Source organism: Stenella coeruleoalba (assembly GCF_951394435.1).
Source record: "Stenella coeruleoalba genome assembly, chromosome: 3".
NCBI classification, from domain to species: domain Eukaryota; kingdom Metazoa; phylum Chordata; class Mammalia; order Artiodactyla; family Delphinidae; genus Stenella; species Stenella coeruleoalba.
Window position 1 is genome coordinate 140,578,659 of NC_137148.1, and position 16,275 is coordinate 140,594,933.

At 36.5% G+C, this 16,275-nt stretch overlaps 1 protein-coding gene across 48 annotated transcripts in view; it reads left to right on the forward strand.

Annotated features, from left to right (window-relative positions):
- LOC307184329 (teneurin-2-like) overlaps positions 1-16,275 on the forward strand; it is a 2,867,364-nt gene that overhangs the window by 318,445 nt on the left and 2,532,644 nt on the right. For 37 of the 48 annotated variants that reach the window (XM_079917760.1, XM_079917746.1, XM_079917762.1 and 34 more), the window contains 2 exons: positions 278-343; positions 5,149-5,517. The exons of 8 other annotated variants lie outside the window; for them this stretch is intronic. The gene's annotated coding sequence lies outside the window, so the exon portion shown is untranslated. Of the gene's footprint in view, positions 1-277; positions 344-1,103; positions 1,187-5,148; positions 5,518-16,275 lie in introns of all 48 variants that reach the window. 3 more of the 48 variants (XM_079917763.1, XM_079917756.1, XM_079917788.1) reach the window with 3 other exon arrangements.

The following is a 16,275-nucleotide window of genomic DNA, read 5'->3' on the forward strand; positions in this document are numbered from 1 at the left end:
CAGTTCCTGGCCGTAATACTGTTTGGCAAAAGGCTTTCATATACTTTTGCAAAATGAAAGGAAATAAACCATGGGGATATAGATCAATGGTAGATAATCAGATACCTGGGAAGAGTTGGGAAGATGTGAATAGCTCTAGGGTAAACATATTTATCTAATTGCTGGAGAATAAAAGTGAATGCCTTGCCTAAAATTAATTTGAGAAATTATATACATAAAAAATAGCTTTTTATAGATAGCCAAGCCTCTTTTTTTTTTTTTTTTTTTTTTTTACCAGATTTTGCTCAGATACTCATTCTGGAATTGAGGTCACTGCTAAGTCATTGAAAACTACATGGAACAGGTATGACAGGGGACAGAGGATCTTTGTAGCACCCAGCAGGATACACAGGATAGTCTTTATATTCCTTGTTATATTTTAGGGCTGCATTCTTGAAAAACTAAATGAGCTCTCCCTTTGTTTTACTCGCATAATGATTTTTAAAATGAAAAGTAATACATGTATATGGTTAAAGAAAAATCTAACAGTATAAAGAATAAGTTCTCCTTGCTCAGATTCCAAATCCACACAACGAATGGCAACCACTGTTAAAAATTATATTTATATATTTCAAAAATTATCTACATATGCAATCACACATAAATATTTGTGCATATCACACATACACAAAAGGCTCTTTAAAATACACAGATCAAAGCAGAGTGCAGTGTTTATTGTAATTTATTTTTGTAGAGATTGTATACATCAACACATATGTTGTCTTGCTTTCTTTTGAATAACTAAAGAGTAAGATAATACTACATTGTGTGGATTTGCTGCCCTCTCATTGTGCCATTAAGGAGATTTATTATTGACACTTCCAAAAATGAATCATTGTGTGCATACTTTTGAACACTTAAAGGAGAAAATATGTTGGATTAATTTCTGGAAATGAAATTACTGGTCAATGATTTGATGATTAAAGGTTTTTAAGTATATGATTAAATCATCCTCAAAACATTGCCCCAATTAACACCTGCCACATTAAGTACGAAAGTGCCTGATGTTTTACACCCTTGTTAACACTGTGTATTTTCTAACTTCATCTTTTTCAAACTGATAGGTGAAGAGTGGATTCTCATTTACATTTTTTAAAGTGCCAAGCTATTGGGTGAATATAAGAATTTTAGCAACATTTTAATATGGGTGAGTCAAGCACATCTGCCAGCTGTACAAGTTAAGAGACCCCATTTAAAATTCACAAAATTGCTCACTATGTTAGTGACTAGGCATGAGATTCTCTTTTAGTCAAATTAAATTAACCAGTATATAGATTTTATTTTAATAGACACTAAGTCAAGACCACCAACTAAAATTATTGTGGATAATTATGGTTTAGAAAATTAATGGTTAAAGAAGGGGAAATTTTTTTAAAAAGATTCTAGGCAGATAATTACACTCAATTTAAATCAATCTTTAGTGTGATAACTTAAGTATCCAGCTGCAGGCAAGTATTATGGCAATAGGATTTTTATAGTAAAAGTCCTGAAGTGCAGAAAAGTTTCAAGTGAGTGAACAGTTGAAAACAAAAAAAGGTTTCTCTACTGTAAAATTAGTGTAGTTTCATCACAAAAGTGAATTGTCAGTAATGACAGTATTGCATTATGAATAGATAGCTATTCATAAGTCCAAAAGCATTCAATATAAAAAGCCAAAATACATGGTAAATACCTATACTATACCAGTTTAGTTGCTAAGGTACCTATCTAAACTATGTCAATCATGTGAATTTTTTAATTCCATGATGCAGCTCAAAGTTTGACTCCTACTCTACTTTTTTCTAGAGTGTTAGCTCACAAAATACACTTTCCACTTCCTTGTTAAATCTCATCCATAGTTTTACAAGTGACTCAGTACAGACAAAGAAAGTCAAAATAAGCATCTTAATGTCTATGCAGGGCAAAACCTTACATAATACTAGTCTTTTCCTTGTGACACATTTTAATCTTCCACTACTGAAAATTTCTTCTTTTCCTCTTTTCCTACTTTTTGGGATTCTTGCTTAAGAACAAAGCCCATATTTCTTAAGAACATTCAACTTCATATTTTTAGAAAGTAAAACTCTTGCCAGGCAAGAGACGTATTGGTACTTTATGTGGAAAGAATCAGATTCTCAATTTCTCCATCTGGGGTCTCATGCTCTCTTACAATTTTATTTCTCAAACAAGAATTTGCTCAAGTTGAAGATACTAGGTAGGGAGGATAATTTTAACCTGCTGGTATATAAATAAACAACACAGACAGAAAGAAATCTTGTATCCTAACCCATGTTAGTGCCAGTGTGTAGGGATATTTACCAAAAAAAAAAGAAAAAAAGGAGTGTTTTTTTTTATATACATAGTTAAATGACTAAGGGTTTGAATTCATTGTATAACTTCATTACAAAATGTAGTGACAAGCAACTTCAGAACATAAATATCTTATTTACACAAAATGTAGTTTTCATTCACCTACATGTCCCATAGAGAAATGTAGGCTGTTTGGGCCTTTGTCATACTGTCTGTTTGAAACATAGAGTTAATTGGACATTGTGAAAAGGGAAAAGAGAGATTGCAGAATGGTCATTTTGTTATCTCTGTCTGGAAGTGACACACGTGATTTCAAATAAAATTTCATTAGCTAGAATTTATCACATGTGTCTGCCTAAATGATAGAGGGCTGTGAAGTCAAATATTATATTTGTATAAAAGGAGGGGAAAGGGGGATATTTTTGAAGACTAGTAATTTATACAAAATTACCTTTTTATAAAAAAAAATTTCCAAAATGATATAATGACTTATTATGAAGCTGTAGTAATTAAGAGAGTATATTGTTGACATAGAGTTGAACTAATTGACCAGTGAAATAGAATAAAGAGCCCCAAAAAGACTTCTGCAAAATTAGAACTTTGATGTCTCACAAAGGTGCTTCTTCCATCAGGGAAAAAAGGAGAGACCATTCTGTGGAGGTGGAAAAATGGTTATATCTAAGGAAAAAGACAAAATTGAATCTTTATTTCATATAAAAACTTAGTGCACTATGTTACATGTGAAAGAAAACTTCAGACTCATAATAGAAAATATAGATAAATATCATTTAGAACTTGGTCGGGAGAAAGTTCTTAAATAAAAGAAAAATATAACCCTTGAATAATGTAGGGGTTAGAGGCACTAACCTCCTGCACAGTTGAAAATCTGCTTATGACTTTAAATTTCCTTAAAACTTAACTTTTAATAGCTTACTGTTGACCAGAAGCCTTACCAATAATACAGTTGATTAACACATATTTTGTATATTATATACTGTATTCTTACAAAAAAGTAAGCTAGAGAGAAGAAAATGTTACTAAGAAAATCATAAGAGAAAATACACTTACAGTACCTTACTGTATTTAAGTTTATGTCATCTGTTTACAAGATGATGGAATGTTGGTACTTAGATCAATACTGTCTCATGATACAAACAAAACACTGTAGCTGTTAGGCATTTTAGTAACACTGGACCTCAAAAATAAAAAAAGCGAAAAAGATATTCATATTTATTTATAGGTATAGGTATAGATTCATGCATTAATAATGAAGAAGCAGCAATATGATTGCTTTATGGTAGCCTAGTGTAATCGATAATGGCTCCACTATACACTAATGAATGGTTTTGAAATTTTCATGGCATACAGTATTACAGTTATTCATAATACAGTACTGGAAACATGTTAACATTAAAAACACCTGCGTCGGGGCTTCCCTGGTGGCGCAGTGGTTGAGAGTCCGCCTGCCGATGCAGGGGACACGGGTTCGTGCCCTGGTCCGGGAAGATCCCACATGCCACGGAGCGGCTAGGCCCGTGAGCCATGGCCGCTGAGCCTGCGCGTCCGGAGCCTGTGCTCTGCAACAGGCGAGGCCTCAGCAGTGAGAGGCCCGCGTACCGCAAAACAAAAACAAAAACAAAAAAAAAACACCTGCGATGGTAGGCTGATACACAGTTTCTATAAGAGAGAGAGAGGCATACTGAACAGTAATGTAATTATTTCATTGAAAGCGAAGATATGAAACAGTAAGAAAACTAACCCATTATTAATTTTATGTTGTATATCACTTACCTTATGTCTATGTAAGGATAGGCTATCCACTTCAATACAAGTTTTGAACACGATATATTGTAATATATACTACACAATGAACACTTTAGGGATGATGATAATGTTGACACAAACATGTCTCATACAGTTCTTGCTGTACAGTTATTAGATTTTCACATGAAGATACACATGTACACAACAGATAAGTTCATTAAATGTATGCATGATGATTATTCACTATTCATTAAGTGGAAATCTATCATCATAATGGTCTTCCTCTTTGCTGTCTTCACATTGAGTAGGCTAAGGAGAAGAAGGAGGAAAGGTTGGTCTTACTGACTCAGGGGTGGCAGTCACAAGAGGTGGAGGAGGTGGAAGGGGAGACAAGAGAGGCAGGCAGACTATATGGAAATACGTCATAATTTCTGTCTGACTTTTTGCTTTTTCAGTTCTCTAAAAAATGTTTCTATACAGTACCAATCCTTCTACAATTTGCTTTAGTTTCACTATCATAGAAGGGTTCATGTTGTAAAAGAAGTCAAGAGTGGATTGAATAATCAGAACCTTTCTGCCACATTGTATAGTTCTGGGTGGACAGGGACATTGTCCAATATCAAAAGGACTTTAAAAGACAGTTCCTTACTGGCAAGGTCCATTTCCTGACTTCAGGGACAAAGCGTCAATAGAACCAATGTAGAAAAAGTTTCTTGGTCACCAGAAGCTGCTTCTCTTGTTATCTTGACATTTTTTAAGCAAAATCTTTTTTTCTAAAGTTATCAAACCATCTTTAGCTGGCATTAAATTCTCCAGCTTTATATCCTTTACCTGTCTTTTACTTTGTCATATACTGACTTTGATTTTTCTCCAATCATATTAGAGTCTATAGGTATCCTTTCTTATAGCAATCTGGCAAACACATAAAAGCTGTATTTTCAATATGCGATAAAAAAGTATTTTGCAAAAAGTGCAAGGTTTTCGTGCCTGCTGGTGTAGCTGCAGGGATGGCTTCATGAATTTGCTTTTCTTTTTTTTACAATGGTCCTTACACAGGATTCACTTATCTTGAAACGGTGGCAACCACAGCTGCAGACCTCAATCTACGATACATATCAAGCAATTCAGCTTTTTCTTGTAATGTTATGACTTTTCTCTGCTTCTTGGGAGCACGTTCAGCATCATTACCGGAACTCTGTATGGGTCCTATGGTGTTATTCAAGGTTTAAGGTATTTCGCTGAACACGATGGAAATTACGCGAGAACCGCGAGCGATCACATTCCCGCGATACGAGATTTACCGGAGAGACGCACTTGCTCAGGTGGGGACGATTGGCGTCTCTGGCGTTTGAAGCCGAGGCTTACAGCAGTCGAGCTCCACACCGTAGCGACGGGAGGTGGCTATGAAATTATCACAGGACTACGGTATGTACTACTGTTAATTTTATGCAGTTATGACTTAATTCTGCACCTTTACATTTGTTTACACTTCTCTCTCGACCGCAAGTGAGGCCGTGTACGGCCTGTGTTTGTGTGCATACATTTTGACAAATTTTAACTTTATAGAAGATTGGTGTATATTTTATGGTAGTAAATGATAGAATAGACTAATAGCTACATATATTTTATGAATTCTTGATGTACCTAACTTTTTCTTAATTTTTTCGACATTTCCAGGCTCTGCAGTTTGTCTGTGAGCTTTTTAAAATTGTTGCAAATCTCAAAAAATTTTTCCTAATATATTTATTGAAAAAAAAAAGTGTAGACGTGGAGCCCCGCAATTCAAACCTGTGTTGTTCAGGTTTTATTTAAAATTAAAGCTTTATATTAAAATTAAGAGCTGTTTGTTCATCACCCTAAACAATGATAAACCAACAAAAACAACAACACAATCATGAACACATTTTTAGTCCACACAACCACCAATGGGAGAATAGATAACTTTACTACAATATTTACACAAGGTATTATTTCCAGGAGAGAAATTAAATAAGCCATATCAGCAGTAGGTGAATCTTAGCAATGTAATATTAAATGACAAAGTCTCAAACAACTAGATATAGCATGATACCTTTTATAAAACTTAAAAATTTGAAATACAATAGAAACAAGAAGACAAGGGATACATGTAAATGCAACAAAACTATATTAAAAAGAAAACAAGGAAATGACAAACACATGATTTTGTGTTACAGAGTATGTTCACAGTTGTGTAGTACATTATTAAAAGTAGCTAACTAATTAATAATGAGAAAATTTTGTGAATCAAGGATTATAGTTAATCCATTCTCTGAACCTAGGCACTTAAATTTATAGAATCCAAAGTTATATATAGTTTTAGGAAAGCATTTCCACAAACATAAAACAGGGGACCTGATTTAATAAGTATTCCTCTTTAAAAAATGGAAGTTTTTAGTTAACCATAAGCTCAGCAGAAGCTAATTACTATCATAGCTGTGTAAAAAGTTAAAGTGAATTCTGTTAATTGAAAACTTGGAGCATTCCCCTCAGGTAAGGTTCTTCTACCACTCACATCACTCTACTGTAATCTTAAATTAAATACTAGGAATATTTGTGAAGGCAACATTGGAGAGGAGCTTTCCCAAATAAGAAACCATTGGTTGCCATGTAGCTTGGTGGTTAAGGAGATATATTTTTGTGTTTTGAAATATGAATTCAAATCTTTTTTTTTTTTCCTTCTTGCGGCACGCGGGCCTCGCACCGCTGCGGCCCCTCCCGCTGCGGAGCACAGGCTCCGGACGCGCAGGCCCAGCGGCCATGGCTCACGGGCCCAGCGGCCATGGCTCATAGGCCCAGCCGCTCCGCGGCACGCGGGATCCCGCCAGACAGGGGCACGAACCCGCGTCCCCCGCATCGGCAGGCAGACCCTCAACCACTGCGCCACCAGGGAAGCCCCATGAATTCAAATCTTGATTTCAACCATTTACTAAATATATTGGACAAATAATTTCAAGTCTCCTAAAGTTAGTTTCCTCCTTGATAAAATAGGACAGCAATATTTGGGATAATGCCATTAGTACAGTGTCTTAACATGTGATAATCTCACAAGAAATGAACTATTATCATCTGTTTGATAGTTTCTACTGTTTTCCTGGAATTTTGAGAAGGAGGCTTACAGAAATCATTGTTACATGAAAACTAGAGGAAATAAGGAAATGTTGCTTAGAGAATATTTCTAGGCTAGGGTAGGATACTCTAGGGTACAGATGTGAGAGGTCTGGGGATTAACATGGTATTTTTAAAAATTAATTTATTTTTAGCTGCTTTGGGTCTTCGTTGCTGTGCGGGGGCTTTCTCTAGTTGTGGCGAGCGGGGCTACGCTTCGTTGCGGTGTGCGGGCTTCTCATTGCTGTGCTTCTCTTGTTGTGGAGCACGGGCTCTAGGTGCACAGGCTCAGTAGTTGTGGCCCACGGGCTCCAGAGCACAGGCTCAGTAGTTGTGGCACATGCGCTTAGTTGCTCTGAAGTATGTGGGATCTTCCCAGACCGGGACTCGAACCCATGTCTCCTGCATTGGTAGGTGGAGTCTTAACCACTGCACCACCAGGGAAGTCCCTAACATGATTTTTAAAAAATACATTAACGTTTTGTGATTTAATAGATACATTAGAGCCATTTGGGTTTGCTTGAAAGAGCACAACTAGGACCAGCTGAAGGAGATTACTGGAAAGCAAAATTGAGATTAGAATAAGAATTTTCTAATTAGCTATCTAAATTTACAATAAATCACTTGATAAAAGAAAATATTTTACAACTAAAAATGTTAAAACAAAAGAGACAAACTTTTTAATATCGATCCCGACACTGAGTAATAAGTCACCTATATATCCCTTCCTTCAGTGTTTGGTGATAGAAAACAAAGTAGAGATGTGAAAAGTAACATATAACCATTTCCTCAAATAAGGCTGGGCTTTCTTAGTGCTTGAGTGCTGTGTTTGTTTCCTATGACTTATGTAACAAAATACCACATACTTGGTGGCTTAAAACAGCAAACATTTATTTCTCAAAATTCTCCAGGCCAGATATCAGAAATCAATTTCACTATGCTGAAATCAACGTGTTGGGAGGACTCCCTCTAGAAGCTCTGGGCAAGAATCTGTTGTTTCCTTTTCTAGCTTCTGTTGGCTACCAACATTCCTTGGCTTGTGGTTGTATCACTTCAATACCTGCCTCTTTAATCATGTTGTCTTCTCCTTGTCTGTTGTCATATATCCCTCTGCATCTGTCATATAAACCCAGTTATGATGGCTTTTAGGGCCCACCAGGATAATCCAGGATAATCTCTCCATCTCAAGATCCTGAATGAATCGCATCTATAAAGTTTTTGTTTTGTTTCCAAATGAGGTAACATTTACAGTTTCCATTGTTTAGAGTGTAGATATTTGGCAGGGGGAGGGTGGGGTGGGGTGGTGGTGGTGAGAGAGAATAATTCAATCTAGCACAGGTACCTTCAATTTGAAACAGTTGATTTGATCACAGTTGTTTTAACTGATCAAGCCTATGTTTTTAGAGCACAAACCTATTCACCTGTCATTATAATTTTGGCATATTCCTCAAAAAATTTTTATGAGAAGTTAATGCTTTACCATCTAAGTCAGTACAAATGATAATTAGAATAATCAAGATTATCCATATTTGACATTAAGTATTATGGTGTGTTGATTTACTTAATTAGCATAAGCTTAAACGTTCTTAGATTTTCCCAGGTAGGCTCCAGATAGGCTCAGATAGGCAAAGAAGAAATTTATTCATTTTCTTATAACTGAATTCATTTTTTACAAGTCCACATTTTCACTTATTAGAGATAACTTTATCCATCTTAGGCAAGTGACCACTTAACTAAGTTACAACTCAGTCTTTTTTGGGTTACTACTCAGTCTTTTCAAAATTCCTTTTGGTCTCTTCTAAAGGTGGGCTATGTCATTCTGGCAACAAGCTGGAGATGGCATGGGGTAACTTCTGAATCTTTTGCTTTGCTTCACAAACTCCACGGAGGTGTAGTTTGACTCCCTGGTCCCCACCATCACTTGCTGGTATCCCCTGATGAACCCCAGCACTAGGGTCTGAGGACTCTGTATTGTGTCTTACCTTAGCCTTTTAGGTCTAACATCTTGATCTCAATCACATTTCTGTGTTTTTTGTGGTGTATAAGTGGGTTTTCCAATAGTGAAAGTATGGGCTTTTTTTCTGAGATGAGGTTTTTCAGACTATATCCTGAGCAGACTAAAATATAATCCCTTCTGTTCAGGCAGTCTACTCAAATTAATTTAGGTTTCTGTTACAACTCTATCATTGAGGCTAACCCTCTAGCACCTGGGAACTTTCTAATGAAGAGTGTAGACGACCTAACTCCAGAATTCTTACTTAGTTTGGGGAAGATATGTTGTTTATGTCACCCTCTCTTCTTTATAATTTACAGTATACACTATAAACCATAAAGGGTTGGCAAACTGTGGTCCATGGGCAAAATCCATCTGCTGCCTGTTTTTGTACAGTCCTCAAGTTAAGAAAGGGTTTATATTTTCACATGGTCAGAAAGATAAAATTTTAAAAAGAATAATTCATGACATAGGACAAGTACATATATTTCAAAATTCAGTGTCCATAAAGTTTTTTTAGTACACAGCTACACTTACTCATTTACTTATTGTCTATGGCTGCTTTCAAGCTACAATAGCAGAATTGAGTAATTGAGACAGAGATCATCAACTCCTAAGGCCTACAATATTTACTGTTTGGTCCTTTACAGAAAAAGTTTGCTGACTGACCCCTGATATAAGTGGTTTACTCAAGAGTCCTCAAACTTTGTCCTTTATATGTAAAGATAAACTTTTGGAATGGATAAAACAAAACAAAAATTTTCTCTCTTAAGTGACTGGCTGTTAAAACTGAAAGACTTGGGTTCATGAATATTATCTCTGTCACACATTAACAAAAATCTACTTAAGGGCTCAAATAACCAAAAATTTGTCCTCATTTTCTTTATTACTCATATTCTAAGGGTAGTAGATGAAGAGGAGCATGCTGTTTCTTGAATGGTGAAGAAAGGTTAGGGAAAAAGTAAATTGAGAAAGCACGGTTGCTGCTAGGCAACTCACATTAAAGCAATTTATCTGAAGTTTGCTCAAAAAAGTTAACCTTTATGGATAAATTTGAGGAAAGTTTACTTTGTGCTTTACAGAGACACACCTGCATGAAATGACAAAAATTATGTTTAGGTTAGAACTATACATGATAAAATTATTCAGTACTCAGTGAATTAGAAGACTTTCCATTAACAAAGGTAAAAATCTTGCCAATCTAAAATGATCATCAGATTAAATCCTCAGGCCAAGAACTATAAAACTTACAATACTTTTAATTTCTCTCAATATTTTTAATATATCTCACATTGGCTGTCCAATCATACATATATACATGCATACACACAGACACTTGTATACATATAAGTATGTGTGCATATATATGTGTATAGATGTATATATGTATTAGGATAGATACTGTATAAAGTGAAGATATGTTTGTGTGCATGTGTGTATGTACACTCTATATTAGTATGCACACTTACATTAGTATGTACACATTACATCTCTATCTGTAGGTAGATATTAGGTTATCCAATTTATATATCATAAAGGATAAAAACAAACAAATCCAGCAGTTAGGCTACAGTTGGCCAGAATTATGGTTTGAGTTTCTAATTGCCTAATTATTAAGTCTTGTTTCTAAGGATTTCTGGAAAGTATCTACCATATAGAAATGGCTTTATTCTTTTTATATTTTGTATTCAAATCTCATTCATCACCTAGAATTACTTATATATCTGTAGAATCAAAACGCAGTGTGTTTTATAAGTGTATGCTGTTTTAATTTGGCTTAGGAGACATTTTCAAGGATGAATTGGGTGCTATGTTTCAGCTTCTAGTTGACAATAAAATACCATATAGAAGTTGTTCTCCTAAACCTAGTTGTCACTCACAAGCCTATTTTAATACATTACTATATTAAATCTGTATCTCACTTTTTTCATTCTACAAATCCACTTAAGAGAGTTTTTAAAATGTTTGTTTTGTCAGGGAGAGAGTAAAAGAGGTGATAGAAAATAAAACTGAATTTATACATTTTCTTCATGTGAAAGTATCAATGTGCTTAGAGTTCAGGAAAATTGTTTTATTTTGAAAATAATTTTTCCAGTTCCCTTTCCAAGATGTGATGTCTTCAGTTATATTTCCCCAATAAATTGGATGCAGTTATCAATACTTCCACTATTCTTGAAGATAAAGCCAAACTCTTCCCTTAAAAAATTTGTTATATTTTGAATCATCAACAATAGTAGAAGAATTCTATGCCATATAGAAAGTCACTGGTAAGATGGTTCAATAATATATATAGTAGTCTTTATATAATAAAGACTACTATATAGTAGTAGTCTTTATATAATAATATATATAGTAGTCTTTCCTGTTTTACTAACACTAGTTATAGTTTATCATGTTAACCTTGAACAAGAGGATACTTTTAGGAGGCTGAGTAGATTATATTTCATGCTTCATTACAGTGTGTATATATATTGTGAAGTATATGCTATTATTAATATATATGGAGATAATTCATAGTCTTTAGAAACTGCTACTCAGTTATTATATACAACAAAATAAATGACGTGTGCATGTTCATATTCATGAGTGTGCAGTAGTGCTATGAAGCATAAACTTTGGCAGAGATCTGTGTCTGCGTCCCAGCTCTTTGCCAATCTTAGGTAAATACATCTCCTGAGACTCAGTTTTGTCACTTGTAAAATGCCAATCACGTAAGATTTTCATGATGACTCAAAGTTATACGAAATATGTATTGTATATTTAAGGCTTAAAATTTAGTGCCCATCCACTCCTTCTAAACTTTTTATAGCACAGTCAGCCCTCAGGATCCGTGGTTTTGCATCCATGGATTCAAACAAGCAGGAATCCTGTATGATGTTTATGATCCTCGGTTGGTTGAATCTGCAGAATGCAGAGCCCTCAGGTATGGAGGGCTGACTGAGGGACTTGAGCATCCTTGTATTTTGCTATGGGAGGGCTTTTGGAACCATTGCCCCGTGGATACCGAGAGAAGACTATATGATTTTAATTACTGTCCTCAATTTTTAAAAAGAACTATGAGGGCTTTCCTGGTGGCGCAGTGGTTGAGAGTCCGCCTGCAGATGCAGGGCACACGGGTTCGTGCACCGGTCTGGGAAGATCCCACATGCCGTGGAGTGGCTGTGCCCGTGAGCCATGGCCGCTGAGCCTGCGCGTCCGGAGCCTGTGCTCCGCAGCGGGAGGGGCCACGGCAGTGAGAGGCCCGCGTACCGCAAAAAAAAAAAAAAAGGACTATGATTTCCATTCAACATAACCTTTAAATTTTAACTCCTAAATTCAACTTCATCAAATAACCAATTATCCTTGAAATCTTTCTTTTTCTTTTTTCTTTTTAAGCTGACATATTAGAGCTAAACAATCTCAGAGTAATTCTTACTTATGATACAATAAACACTGCATTTGAGTGTAAAGATCTTAGATATCTTCTAGTCAAACATCTATATAAACTCAGTTCACAACACTCATGATGATGATTCATTCAGCCTCTGCTTTTCATGCTCCACCAACAAGCAATTTACCAATCCTGAGACACAGCATCCAATTTTAGGCAGTTCTAATTATTAGATATTTTTATATAAGGAGAGCCAAGCTACAGTTCTGTGTAACTTTATTTAGCCCATCATTCCGTATAAAAGGTAGATAACTCCTCCTCTAAATCATCTCTTTTCTAGGCTCAACATAAGCCTCCTTGTCCCTTGAATGAAGACAGTTTCCATCTTCTTCCCCACTGAGGTTCCTATTACTATTACTGAGGCAGGAACTGTTCTAAGTACTTATTCTCCCATTTAGTGATCACAGCAACACTATGAGGTGGGTGTCATCATTGCCCTTCCCCCACCCATTGTTGCAGTTAACAGACGGAGACAAAGCAAAGAATGGTTAGTGACTTCGCCCAAAGTACACAGCCAGTATGAGGTAAAACTTGGCACTCACTCTGGTCTGTCAACTGAACTGTTAAGTGTAATGCGTAACATGTTAAGTATGACATGGAAGGGCTCAATTTTATAAATGTTCTCTAAAGATTTTGAATGTGACTTCACTGAAGGAAAGGGCTTTGCTTGTTTTGTCCTGAACACTTTAATAAGAGATCAAGAAGTAAAAAAAATGAAATAACGTAAACTTATTTTTCTCTGTAAAACAGAGCAAGAATATCAATTTTGGGAATCAACTATAATTTCTACTAAAGTATAATAAATTTCCCTTTAAAATCCGGAAAGACTTCAAGAAACTCCTTAAAGAACCTCTTTCTTTTTTTTTTTTTTTTTTTTTTCTGTACGCGGGCCTCTCACTGTTGTGGCCTCTCCCGTTGTGGAGCACAGGCTCTGGATGCACAGGCTCAGCGGCCATGGCTCACGGGCCCAGCCGCTTCGCGGCATGTGGGATCTTCCCAGACCGGGGCACGAACCCGTGTGCCCTGCATCTGCAGGCGGACTCTCAACCACTGCGCCACCAGGGAAGCCCAAGAACCTCTATTTCTGAGAGAAGTAGGTGAGAATAGTGATTGGAGTCCCCCTTTTTTTTTTTGAGAGTAAAAATACCTAATGGAAGGGAAGAATGCTGATCTCTCTTCTTTCTGGAATGTGGAGAACAGGGGTCCCATATGAAAAGTTAAATAAGAAAACAATTGTGGAAAAATATGACAAGGATTTAAAAAGTAGATTTAATTACTGTGGTATTTTTGGCCATTTGGAAATGATTACCTGGATAGGTAACTTGAGAAGGCATTTTGAACTGAATCTGGTATTGGTAGGAAAGGGTGCCATAATCAATTAGTCATGCCTGCCATGGGCTCAGAAGTGTGTAGGAGCAGCATGTATGCTCTACATTTGCTATTTCTCAATATGGTACTATCTGGTCTAATCCCTTTTACTTTTTTGTGAAATCCAAGGATGCGTTAATACAGAGTCATTAAGAAATAACATGAAGAACGTGCTTCTGTACCTATCAGTTTTGGTTACTATCCAATAATAATTCCCACTAGCTATCAGTCTTCTTTAGGAATGACATCTCCATACTTCTTCTAACTCAGCTTTCCACTGTCCCTTGCCTCTTCAAAGGTACCTCCCACCCCCCAACACACAGAAAACACACTAAAAAAGCATCCTTTCTGCTGTGTACTAGGACTACTTTTTTCATGAGACATGAATTCTACCTATAAAAAGAGTATATGGACCTTACTTTAACTGAATCCTGACCCCCTCAGGACATTTTCTCCATCACATAATTAAGAAAAACTTGCCTTTCCCTGTGGTCCTCATAGCTGAGGAGTGGGTAGTAGCTTAAGAATCCTCCTCACTCACCAGAGCCACTCAATACCTTCATTCTTATATCCTCACTTGAACTCTTGCTCCTTTCAGAGCTATAAAACTCAGCAATCTAGTTCTCTATACAATTGCTCATTATCAATTTTATAGTCATTCTTTCTCATTCAATGAATATTTTGGTACCTATTCTACAATTAATTTTTTAAATCACTCCAGTGTTCTCAGTTTTAAATATGACTCTGGAAAACCTACAGTGTCTTAACAGTTCATATCATGTGATATGACCTCTTTTCAACATCAGTTTCCCTCACCAATGTCACATGATGAATTTATCCTTACTCATTCCACTTAGGAAATCTATAAGCCCTGAAATTCTACTATCTGATGATAGCTTTCATAGCAAGTTTTTGTTATTTTTTTCTGTGTCACACCTACCACGGTGGTTCAGCTTCATTAAGATCAACAATCCCTTGACTGCTTTTCTTCTCCATACTTTTACTTGCTTTCTTAAACAGGTAAAATACCTGTGTGTTTTGGAAACATCCTCAGTTCCTATGCCTCATTTGTTTTTCTAATTCACCATTCTGAAAAAAATACGAGAACTTGGATGAGTTCAACTGTTCATCTACTCAACTTAATCTGGGTTGATCAGTGTTTTTAGAAACAAAACAAAAAACTAACAGAATAGTGTTTTAATGGTATCAGATTTTCTCCAGCTTCAAGGGGGCTTACAGCACTATACAGAGATATTTTTCAGTTTCCATGTTTACTCACAGAGAAAAATAGCAGGTATAATTTAGAAACTCCCTCAGCTTTCTGCCACCCTATGTCAAAATTTTACATATTCACACCGGTATCTTTTTCCAGTTAAGATAGGAATGATGCCTTTCTTTATCTGCTTACTGCTCTGATTCTGTGTTTCAACTCATCCGCTCCTGTCTCCTCACATACCTTGTACTGTTAATTTTCCCTCTTCTCCTGGTATCTTCTACCTCCTACTCTATTGTCTTTTCCCTATATACAGGCAAATGTTCAAATTTCAATTCTCACCCAATTTGAAGTCACACTCTACATAACACCTTCTCTCTCTCTTAAATTCAAGTTTCCTGAGAGAATTGTCAACTGCACTGGCTGTTGCTCCTTTACTGGGTGCAGTTGCTTGGCTTCCTGAACAACCACAAACTGACTGTGCTTTCCATGGTACTTCAAAATTTGTCTCAACTCGGGCTTCCCTGGTGGCGCAGCGGTTGAGAGTCCTGCCGATGTAGGGGACTCGGGTTCGTGCCCCGGTCCGGGAAGATCCCACATGCCGCGGAGTGGCTGGGCCCCTGAGCCATGGCCGCTGAGCCTGCGCATCAGTCCGGAGCCTGTGCTGTGCAGCGGGAGAGGCCACAACAGTGAGAGGCCCGCGTACCGCAAAAAAAAAAAAAAAAAAAATTTGTCTCAACAAGGACATTCCTGCTCCTGAGTCCAATAGACAGGGTGTTGTTCTTTTCTTACATAATGTCTCAGAAGTGTTAAAAATTGCTTGATCATTTTTCCCCATTGTTTGTTAAGGTATAATTTACACACAGTAAAACTGACCATTTTAGTGTACAGTTCCGAATGTGACAAATGCATACAATTATATAACCACCATTAAAGTCAATATACAGAATAGATCCGTTGTCTCCAAAATTGTCCCTGTGCCCTGTAACCAGCCTCTCCCCCTGCTCAAACCTCTGACAACCAGTGATCTGTTTTCTGTCTTATAATTTTGAT